Genomic DNA, 12,013 nt, shown 5'->3' on the forward strand with positions numbered 1-12,013 from the left:
GAACACGTAAGGTTTTAGACTGATGACAACGGACAATAAAATGCATTTTGTACATGTACACTTCCTTCCTAGCAAGGATGCAGTCAGTCATATCTAGCTCGCTAAATCGTCATGTACACAAAGTAATTATAACAGGGAGGCCATCAAACAGTACCTTAGTTCAAAAAGCGCTAGAATCTTGTTTGTAGAAAACGCAGGTGCAAAAAGCACACATCCTTCATTTACAAATTTTGCAAACTTGTTTCGGTTGGACCAAGCAGCACATGAAAATTATTTAAAGAAACAAATGAACCTATTATACTGAATTATTTACTTCTACTTCCAAGTTATTCACAAAGTAGGATAGAATTTTTGTCACCAAAGTAGGTGGCCTTCTTCGTATATACTGGCAGTAAGTCAATGTAAGTTGACGAGTCCACGGGCTACAGATATCCTCGAAAATATTCGGTAGGAGGCTATGGCTGTTGTCACTGCTCCGTGACGAATGAATCATATTTACAAGCTTTTTTTTTCTTCTACCTTCGTCTTGTTGCGCAGTTTTGTTAAACGAGCTCAGTCTTGAAACACGTTGCTTAAGTCGCAACAGAAACATCGTCTTTAGTGTTCTTTGAATCTCTTTCACCTTCTCTTGCCCGTTTTGCCAATGCAAGTGGTGTCGCTATGCTCCTAGTGTACTTTGTGGAGTGCCCCTTCATTTATCCGTAGGTGTGTGGTTTTGGGGCATTGTTAACACGTTCCAAGGCATGAAAAAACAGTAACCCGGCCTCCGAGATCACTCCCACGTCCACTATTCACCAGATGAGTGGACTTTGTGGTTTACGTGGCTACAGTATTGTTGTGTATATGGCTCTGTCAGGCGACTCACTGGATCTGTACGCGAGTAAAACAGATTTCATTGTCTTGACTTCTACCATACTTATTAATAAATGTGTTAACCGCTATACATAATCTCTAGCCAAGGTTAAAGCCTCGTACAAAGCAATCTCCATGAGGCTTTTGTTCAGCCTCAAAAATAAAAACAAACCTCAGGACGTCTTGGGCAGAGCAGTTCGATGTTGACTACCGAAAAGTGCATTTGTTGTGTGGATTCATAGGAGTCCCTACTGCGCAGCAAATGGTGTGGGAGAACTCGGGCATATTCATCAGGGGCACTATAACCGTGAGCGGTAAGGTTCGTAGCGTTTTCCTGGTATGGCGTTCTGAGCGCATAATTTCGTGCGGTTGTTAAAGAAGAACAGTTGTTCGGCAGTGAATTCTAGCCCAGCCAGTACTTCGTCCTTGTGCTCGTGATTCAAAGAATTGAATGCCTCGTTTGCAACCTTGCTGCGAACAAGATCAGCCTAGTTCTCGTCCAACGTTGTTTTCAGCACTTCTTGCTGTGCAGTTAAAAATAGCTGCAAACAAAGGCAGTGCTATCAAAGACAAACATCGCACAAATAAATGTCTTAAAATTTTGAAATTGGTGAGGATGCAATCGGCTTGTCAGCCCCACGTGAAGACTTAACGAGACACTAACAACTAAGATGCACTTCTATCGGTTTTGTCTGGAGTATAGGTCGAGATGCTCCATCTGCAAACCTATACAGCAGCTAGCAGACTAAAAAGTGCAGCATCTGATTAAATATACAAGGTCACATCGAGCTTTACCTGTACATCAAGCTAATATACTGTATTAAGTGTGCCACCTACAGAAAACAATATATATGCGAAACTGGGCAGCCAATTCATGTGAAAGTCACTGTGCAGACGCACAACACAACTTACCAAAAGCAGTAGCAGGTCACTTCAATCAACAAGACCGCAACTTCGACCGAGCCAAGTATTACGTTCTACAAACAAATTACCGGTTTCCACGAGAGAGAAAATACACATAACCATAATTTATACGTAAATTTGAGTCCCTACATCCATCAGGAATCAATATACCACCTGGGAATTTGGAATGTCTAAAAGCCATGGCGTAAATAAATTGATATTCACCGTCATGAGATACTTCTAACCTTAAAATAAACATAACTGGTATTAAATGATTCGCTGCTAGCCTACATTATACACTAATATTGTTCTCATTCACATTTTTTAAAATGAAGTAGAGATATGCTTATAACTATATATTACTATAAATGTTGCAAAAAACCTGTAATACACGGCTTCCTTCCAGCTTTCCTCGCTTCTAAAATCCCTCTTACTACGCATCGTCAAGGTCACTGCTATATCAGAAAGTTGTCTGCGGTTTATTCCGTCTCCTTACCCCGACGTGCCACCTACCCTTCTTTCTTTTTTTAACTAGTGTTTTATCACTTCCTTTCCATTTCCATTTCCAAATGACCATATTTTGGCCATTGATCTTCCCCAATAAACGCATGCTCTTCAGAACCCACGCAGCGTCGCTTGCCGTTGAAACCTTGTCATTCAAAACTACGCCATCTGCTTCTCCCCATTTTAATGCGACAGCGTTAAACAGCTCGTGTTGCAGAAAAATCGCTGCCGGCGTCGGCCACGTTGGTTGTGAGCGAAATATCGTCTGTGTGTCTGTTACCGAAAAATCAAGCTACCGATATAGCCGCGGGAGGCCGCTACTTGTCCACGCGTGCACGCGCGATCACACCGAAAAAGCCGTGCATCCGAAGGGGAAAAATGCTCAAAGACACGAGGTGCGGTAGTTTCTTTCATCCCTGCTTAGCTTCTAACGCTTTTGTCGGGACGAAGGAACATATAATGCAATTGCAGTATGCGACAAACCTTTGTAACTCCCTTCGCACTGGACGGATTCTTAAATTTTTGCGGTGTTGAATTCGTGAGGCAATTCCAGTTAAGTCATTCCTAGGTTACTTGAAAAAATGCTTCAGGGCTGTTTTAACACATTTTTTCGACAGGTGTCACGACCAAATCGAGCCAATTTGGCGATGATAGCGCGCACTGCTCGAATGTACTGTGTGCGTGTTTGTTTGGGGCGTGTGTGTGTGTGTGTGTGTGTGTGTGTGTGTGTGTGTGTGTGTGTAAAAATATATGAATAAGTATGCACTTAGATTTTGAAGAGTGCACTAGGTGCCGGATTTCGCTATCGCGTTCAACTTTTAAAGGCAAAGCGTAAGGGTGCCCTAATTTTTGTAACTGCTTTCTAGTTGTGTTTCTGCTTCACAAGCGTATGTCGCTCTCATAGGCAACTCTTTGTGATGGCTGGAGCAGCGTCCGACAGCCGGTTTCCAAGTTTCATGTCTTTCCTCTGTCTGTGACTGTAGCGACCACCACTTTGTAGCACAATGCTCCTATACTATGCGCTTTTTCGCCTTCCCCCCACCTCTGGGAAGAGGGCACTTGGTATCTTTCAACCTAACATTAAAGGAAAAAAGGGCTGCACTCCTCCACTTCATAGAATGGTTTTCTTTTTAGACGACGATTACCAACACAGACACGTGCCACCACTAGGAGATGTCGTCACTACAAACCCCCTTAAACTAACACGCCAAAGATGACAGGGCGCCTTTGACAAAGGCAGGTGCCCCCAACAAAACTCCAGCCAACCTGCCTGAGTCAACTCCACAGTTCACCCTGATTATCCCGCTACGTCCTTTTATCTCTCGGGTTCCACCTTGATTTTGTTATCGGGTGTAGTAAGGTTAGAAATGCTATGGAGATTTCTAGGAGAACAGTTTGAAACAATACGTACGAACTAGCTTATTTCTAGCAATTTGCCGAAACAACTATCAGGCTGTCCACGATCACACTGAAAATGGGGGCACAATTATTTTTCAAAATGCCTCTGCCATGTCAGTCGACTATATTTTACTTTTTTCCTGTCATCCAACGCCAACAGTTTTGCACTGGGCACTTCATCCATATCGGTGTGATACTTTAATGAGGCCCAATATATGGTTGGAAACGAGTTGTATACCCGACCTCGTCACCGTCTGTGTTCTATGTGTCTCCTATATATGGGTCCTTATATTTTTGCCATTCCGAAACGATGCCCATCCATACAATAATTAAGCCTGCTTGTTAGGCAAGCTCACTCATGAGGCCTTTACCGTAACAACACTGCCTGATGCCATTCTGCTCTCGAATTTCTTCGGGAGCCTCCTAAACACACCTAATGTGCAAGGAGAATATCCAGAGTACAAACGTTCGCAAATTCAAAGACGCTAGTATAATGAAAAATATCAAAAAATAACACATTTACCCTCTCATACGCTGTGAGTTGGCATAATCAACGCAGCAAATGTCCAGTATCTTAGGAGTCAAGTGACTTTTAAAATCTTAGGATTCAAGTCCACATCTTAAGATTAGGACATTTGGATCTCAGGATTCAATGTCCACAATCTTAGGACCCAAGGGAGTTTTAAAAGAACCTTTTAAAATACGTAGGTCTTCCAATAGTTTGGTAAGACATGTAGCATCATGGAAAAATAATGGTGCAATTCAACAACAGCTTCGTGCAAAGAATGCGAATTTTATTCCTTCTGCCCACGTTATTTCTTGTAATTCTGAATCACCACTCAGTGAGTTGTAAATTTCAACTAGTAGAGAAGGTACTGCTTCAGGAAGCATTTCTTATACAATTTACGTTTTTCAACAAATCTGACATGTGAGACATTGCATATCAGTGTGTTGCTATGCATCTGACGCCACATTCTCGAATTGTTATCGTGTGACGTGCGATTGTTTTTACTGTGGTGTATTTTAATCAAGCAGGTGGCTGAGCTAGCTAGTTGAGCCTATTTAAGGTTAGCAGCGTGAAATTTACAGCCTGAAAGCAACTCAAACAAGAAAGACATGAATTGTATTGTCAGAGAACTCTGCTCTTTGGGATGCGAGGTCGGCGCAACAGGCAAAGGGAATGTTGAAACTTTAATTATTTTTGTGTTCACAGATTTCTACTGTTAACTCGGCTATCTAAAAACTTTTGCGTTAATAAATTTTAGTTGGAAGTCATCGCTTGTGCAGTCTGTTTCCTGTCCATGGTCGTGCGTTATTCATGCGCTCTTAACCTTCATTTTTGGCGTAGTGCACCTGTGTGGTCAAAATAACGGTCATACTTGTGTTTTTTCGTAACAAAATACAAAAAAATGCCAGATCCCACGTACAGTGAGAGTTGATGATATGCGAAACACGAATGAGAAAGGTTGATATGTGACTTTGAAATGAGAAAACGTTATTACATGAAGGTAAATGATGCCCTAAATGACTTCCGCGTCATGATTATCATGTTTGGATGTGTTGTTGACCTTTGTCATCTATTCTGGTCACGCGATGCAAATTTAGTATATGCGGAGCTAGCGTAATGGCTGCGAGCATGGTATGAGCATGGTACGTTGTCATAATCTTACATGACACGCGTGTCAGAAATGTCATGTTTGCGTCAGTCATAAATTTTGTCAACCATTGAATTCACGTAGCATCAACGTTTGTATATGTGGAGCTAGCAAAACGGCCGCGAGGGCATCGTAAAGGGCCCAATCCACTCCAATGTAGCGTTGACGCACGCGCACGCTGGTCACAGCAACGCTACGCTAGCGTCCGTCGGCGTCCGCTACCAGCGTCCGTTGGCGCGGCCCGACGGCAACCAGTGCGAAATGTGACATGCTGCATTTCGCACCGATGCGTTACCCGCACAACACTGCATCTGCCTTTTTTCGTGACGGAGGTACGCCAGACACGCTGAAAAGCGCATGCGTCAAAGCAACGCAGTGCGGTGCGGCTGGCGCCTGCGAGTATACATGGCAGGACCGGCGCCAGGCGTGGCAACACCGGCGCGACGCGACGAAATGAACGCCGCGTAGCACGCACACCACGTCACGTCGAAATGTATTGGCGGCTTGACTGTGGCATGTAGTCATTTTCTCACATGACACGCATCTCATGATTATTACGTTTGCGCCAGTCTCATACCTTCGTAATCCATTGACGTCATGTAATGCCATATTTGGCATATGTGAAGCTAGCAAAACGGCGGTGAGTTCATCATGAGTGTGGCATGTAGTCAAGCTGTTACATGACACGCATGTCATAATTTTCATGTTAAGGTCTGTTGCTTGTGTTCGCTACGCAATCATTTCATACCACACCAGGTTTGCAACATGTCATGTGAACGAAGCTACCGCAAGAGCTGCAGAATCATGAAATATAAATCATACAATACTCATCCTGATTTTCATGTTATTACTAGTCAAATATTTTCCTAATACAGTCATGTTTTCCATACTAGGTTTGGTATTGATGCCATCATCGAAAGGGCCAGGAGAGCTAAAAGTGGTAGGCGGCTAAATAGATAGATAGATAGATAGATAGATAGATAGATAGATAGATAGATAGATAGATAGATAGATAGATAGATAGATAGATAGATAGATAGATAGATAGATAGATAGATAGATAGATAGATAGATAGATAGATAGATAGATAGATAGATAGATAGATAGATAGATAGATAGATAGATAGATAGATAGATAGATAGATAGATAGATAGATACGCTCAAAGTCGCTGAAGTTCGCTAAGAAATGCGAAGGTCACTAAGAAAGTTCGCTAAGAAATGCTAAGAAATGAAAAACAGTTTTTGAAGAACACTTGTCTGTTACTTTTACTTCTGTATGCCGGCAAGCTCGGATAGTGCCTCTTCCGCTAAAAAGAATGAATTGTACGAAAAAATAATTTTCACTTGCTAGTGATGCTGATAAATTAGGTCATGCTTTCCTTACTTAAGATTTATATGTTGACAATAATTGATTGTAGCCCCGTCGCAGTGGTCTAGTGGCTAAGGTACTCGGCTGATGACCCGCAGGTCGCGGGATCAAATCCCGGCTGCGGCGGCTGCATTTCCTATGGAGGCAGAAATGTTGTAGGCTTGTGTGCCGAGGTTTGGATGCACGTTAAAGAACCCCAGGTGGTCGGAAGCTCCGGAGCCCTCCACTACGGCGTCTCTCATAATCATGCGATGGGTTCGGCACATTAAACTCCACATATCAATAAACGATTGTAAACGCGTGCGGGCGTTATGTGTGTACTAACGCAAAACAGTTCCGGAGTGTCGCAGGATGCCTTCCTTGCAAGACGACAACACACGTGCTTCACTCATGGCGCTAGAAGGCTTGTTAGGGAGAATAATAGAAAGCATTACGGCACTGCACATTTTTTTATCTACAGTTAATTTCCATTACACAGAATGTTTCGGTATGCGCTGAAGTCGTACGATTGTTAGTCGACGTCAAAAAGGTTTGCAGGCTTGCTTTCCTAAAATGGCATGAATACGCAAACCATTTCAATGGCCCCAAACATTCACTTTCACGGAAGAGCTGGGCAGTGGCCGCTTTCAAACAGATTGGCAGATAACTGTGTGCTGAAGAGTTGGGAGGGATTCGCTAGTTGTTGCCAAAATTAATTTATGGAGGTAAGCTTTGTAAACTTCACCGTTAATACAAATCCACTCGGTAGCTATTGGTTGCTCATCTTGGGGAATATTCTTTGTTCAGCTCCTTACTCAAAGTGCACGCAATTATTTCAATCACCGCGTGGTACGCTGTAGGACTAGCAATCAGTCCTACAAAAATCTAGCTGAACTGTTAATTGGTTCTTTGAGACTCAGTACACAGGCCCTTGAAGATATGTCACCTTGTCGGCTCAAGTAAGTAAGCCCGTAGCTAATAAATCATTTCGACGAAGTCACAATTATCAGTTAAAAAAGTTAATTCCTTATGAACAGACCTAATATATAACTGGACACTTCAGAAGAGGTTGCTGGATTCTTTCTGATTGTTCACTGATATTTTCACTAAATGCGGAAGGCAACAAAGCAAAAAGAAATAGGCTGAGTATGCAACAATCGTATGTGCGCAACCATTTGGGCCCATCGCCCTTTCTCTCTCATTCAATGCACCCAAGTTGTTACTTGCTATGTCATGTACATCAACCTTACTAATTGCTTACGATTATCTTCCTCTTTTATAACACCCATATGCTCGAAACTGCCGCAGGGATAGTGTTCAACAATTAAATCAGAAAAAATATCCTGAAGAAAATTTTCCGAGTAAAACTATCAAGATAGAGCTATCGACGACACTTGAAGGCTTATACATTTTCTTTACCCTGAACTATTGTCGAATAATATGGAGCCAACCCTTCGAAGTGACTGAACGCCAAAACTTCGCTTTGTGGCACAGGCGTAGATTTTATGCACTGAAGAGCCACTCTTGAATGACCCCGGCGCACTGCAAAAAGTAAACAAGTTTACCCACAGGTATCAATACATTATAATGAAGGAAAAATGCGAGACCAATTCACAACAGATTTGTGAGATTTCCGTAGGCACAGCGCTCTCTTGGTGTATTTTTTTATCACATAGTCGTTATTATGAGCTTCGTATCCTTCGAGCTCTTGTATGCCTTTCACACCAAATTCGTGCATATTCTCTTGGCCAATCATCTACAACAATAAAAAACTGCTTTGCCAGCCACATGAACTACTAGACAATGATGCCACGGAAAGCATATAGCGAATGCTATTATAAGTTCTATAGCGAAAATAACTTTCCCATTTTGCTACCCATGTCTCCCTGCGATTTGTTTCCTACATGTTCTGTCTCTGCAAGTGAATTATCTATGAAGTTGTGTAGGAATATCGCTGTGATAATCAAGCAGTAAATTTTCAGTTTACTATATGGTTCGAATCTGTAATCGCATAAATGTGGGAATGCCACCCTATAATATACTCACGTGATGCAGGAAACAATGTGAATTATCTTCTCGTAACGCGTGTTCTTTAGCTGTCTGTATCAATTTATTGTAAGTAGGTTCCACAACTGTAAACCCACAGAACTGAGCAGATAGAATGACCGAGTAGAATGAGTACGCCATGCGCGATTCGCAATGAAGATATCTTTACGTGCCATTCCGAGGCCACCGTAGGTCAGTGCAATTGGCCCGTTTGGATACATGAATGGACGGAGCATGTTGGCTGTCGCTACTGTAAAATCATTAAAATAGTGCGTATAATACGGGCTCTAACGAGCCTCATCGTACAGTGGTGTCGTCTGATCAGTCCAAATATAGTGAGTAGAGAGTGCCAAAGCCTTGATCTATGTCGGGAATAGTAAGTCTAGGGGTGCCTCCGGGTAAGGTTCTGCATCAGAAGATGAATAAAATGCACAGCTACTTCAGTCAACGCTAAGCAACCTCTTAAAGCACTTGTTGCTAGTTTCAATTACAAAACGAAGCAGTGGAAAATCGCCATCAATGAAAACTGTGCCAAGTGATTGCTAATGCGTAATGAGGCATGAATAAAGCGCCAAGGTGCCCGTTAATATAGTTTACAATGGTTTGAATACTCGTTTTGTCACCGCAGCTTCGCATGTAACGAAGTGTTTCTATCGACCTGCAGACACTGATGTGCAGGTTTCATTTGCGATGGCTTCTTTAAATGCAAAATGCAATGAGAACTTGCCTGTTTAAATAAATTAGTATCTAATGGTTGTAAACCGCGAATATGTTGCACACATTCTGCCGCTCTCGGAACCCATTTTGAAAACCCATGTGCACGTGCCAGAGCATCTGGGAGACGTGCTGGATGCAGAGAAAAAATGACTCCACGTTTACAGTTACTCGCTTATAGGAAACGCGTACTCGTAGGTGACCACATGCAGCAGCGTCAAAATAAAAGCCACACTGCCTGGAGGAACCCGCTATGCACGACAGAGAACTGGAGAGTCAACCCCGCTATGCTTGCCACCCAACTCGGTGGTTTTCGCTAGCCGACAGTGGCGCCAGAACACACAGCCTTGCTAGTAGAAGCAGCACGCTCAATGCACGGCAGCAAATTTTGGTCGGGTCACGCATATTTGCTAAAGTTTAGAGATTATGGCGGCACCATGAGAGCCTTTGTCACCAGAAAGATGAAATGTGAAAGTAAAACACAATTTGGTGCATCCCAGTAGTCAAACTCGCCATTTTTTCCCCACTGAAGCTGAGGTCGGCGTCAAAATTCTAGCTTTCGAGGCTGTTTCCGAGCAGTTCCATGCAATTTTCTTGATTACTATGCTTTTAGAGCAGCTTGGCACGAAAAACGGAAATGCATCAAAAATGCGCAATGTGAGCAGCTGTCTCACTCCTTACCAATGCATGTGTGTTGGCAGTAAGGCTCAGGTTGCAACAGCCTCTTTTGCCCTACACATTAGCTTATTCCAAAGTGATTAAAGATGGATTGGCTGCATCTTTGGTACAGGAGGCTGTGTGCAAGTCATGTGTGCACAAGGTATTGAGCAGTGCTTATGCTGAGATCCAGAGGTTTCCAACAGCAGGGTTTCCTGATTATGTGGTCACTAGATCCTGCGAAAAGGTGGCGAGATGGATCAAACATTTCAGCAAATGCGAAGTCTGTGAGAGAAATCATGAAAGCCGCTTTAGCCTGCTGCCCTACGTTCAAGTTCTTTATTGATACAAGCTCTTATTAGTACATGAAAATACAGAACACTTGTCAGACTTGTTCACAAAATGGCACAAAATTAGGAGTGTCGCATCCAGATATCATGCGGCAGTAGTATGTACGGCTCTCAAGAAGCTGGGCAGCACTTGCACACTTGTTAAGCTCGGGGCCAAAGGCAAAACTGAAAATAAAGGTGAATGTGATCAGAAACACTGAAGCTCCTCCATTCCTTGTGTTACAGGAGTAGTGTACAATATTCCTCAGTCATGCGCCAACAGTTATATTGGTCAGACTGGTAGGTGCATGTTAGATTAGGGGGGCACCAGAAGAAATGCGAGAATTTCCGAATATCAAACTTGTTTGCGTATTGAACACAGTGTCACTGAATAGCTACTGTTTAACAACAACAGGCGTGCAACAGCCGAAATACAACTTGGAGAAATTTTAGGAGCAGCAAAATATTACTTTTGGAGCACTAAAATGTAAATTTTGAGCAGGTTACAGAGAAAAAAATATGCAACTTTCATCACCAGATACCAAATTTTGAGCAGTATAAAAAAGAAGGCTTACATTTAGAAACAAAATAAGTATAAACCATTAGACATCACCTAAATTGTGCAGTGTAAACATAAAGCACTGCTATTTCAATAAAAGTGGTATTTTGAACTACCCCACTGAGCCAACAATAATAAAGTCTATATTAGGATTTGCTGTGCCTTTAAAATCATTTGACAGACTCTACGAATTTAAAATGGATCTTCCAAGCTTGCGATCATGAAATTTGGGTCATTCCTGAAACCGAAGAGCACAGGTGGTGAAAAAAGAAACTAAAAACTGGTGTACAATTTAGTTTGTTTTCTTAGGGACGAATTGTCATACACTGCTCCGAAACTTTCCAGTAGCATATTTAGACATCAGTGATTACACTGATACTCATAATTAGGCAACGTACAAACGCATGACTAAGTGAGCATTATGTGCAGTGTCCCGTGACTAAGATTAACAGCCCCTTTTAAATCTTAATACGCTTTTCCCCAAAGCACAAGTGTAAAATGGCAAAGATGATCTATTCAGAATTCTCTGCACGGGTTAGACTCCCAAGCCAAGAAATTTTCTAATCACTATACCACAGCTTTCCCAACTTCCTACCTTGTTTTTTTTCTCTTTTTTTTCCATTGTGAGGTTAGGTATCGCTTCGGCTCTCCCTTGAAGGCGCATTCGACCAGGTAAAGTAACAACGGTGTGCACCCGTCGACCTAGCGACAGTACCGCAGATGTCCATCGCCAGGACCGTTGCCGGAACGACGCAACTTCAAGACAAAAAAAAAGAGGGGGGGGGGCTCAGAGCGTTCAATGAAATAGGGGTTGTGCAGTTTTTTAAGCTTTATTTACAAACTGTGCCATATTTCACAGCAGCTTTTGAAGATGAACTAGTTTTCGAAGCTTACCAAGTTTTCGCCTGTATATCAAAACAACATTGAGAGGAAGTGACAGTTACAATGGGCCCATCCTACAGACGTAATCTATAAGCAAAGAATTCTGTGAGCTGAGGTCGCAGATAGCAGAGGCGTTGCCAGAATGTTTTCGAAGGGGGCACCAC

General features: G+C 42.5%; 1 long non-coding RNA gene across 1 annotated transcript; it reads right to left on the reverse strand.

Moving 5' to 3' along the window:
• Positions 1-10,404: 10,404 nt before the first annotated feature.
• LOC142803309 (uncharacterized) lies at positions 10,405-11,718 on the reverse strand. Its single transcript, XR_012894048.1, has 2 exons — positions 11,563-11,718; positions 10,405-10,594 (listed from the first exon to the last, which is right to left on the reverse strand). It is a non-coding gene; the product is annotated as an uncharacterized LOC142803309 (long non-coding RNA).
• Positions 11,719-12,013: the final 295 nt, after the last annotated feature.

The sequence above is a fragment of the Rhipicephalus microplus genome, chromosome 3 (genome assembly GCF_043290135.1).
Source record: "Rhipicephalus microplus isolate Deutch F79 chromosome 3, USDA_Rmic, whole genome shotgun sequence".
In the NCBI taxonomy this organism is placed as follows: domain Eukaryota; kingdom Metazoa; phylum Arthropoda; class Arachnida; order Ixodida; family Ixodidae; genus Rhipicephalus; species Rhipicephalus microplus.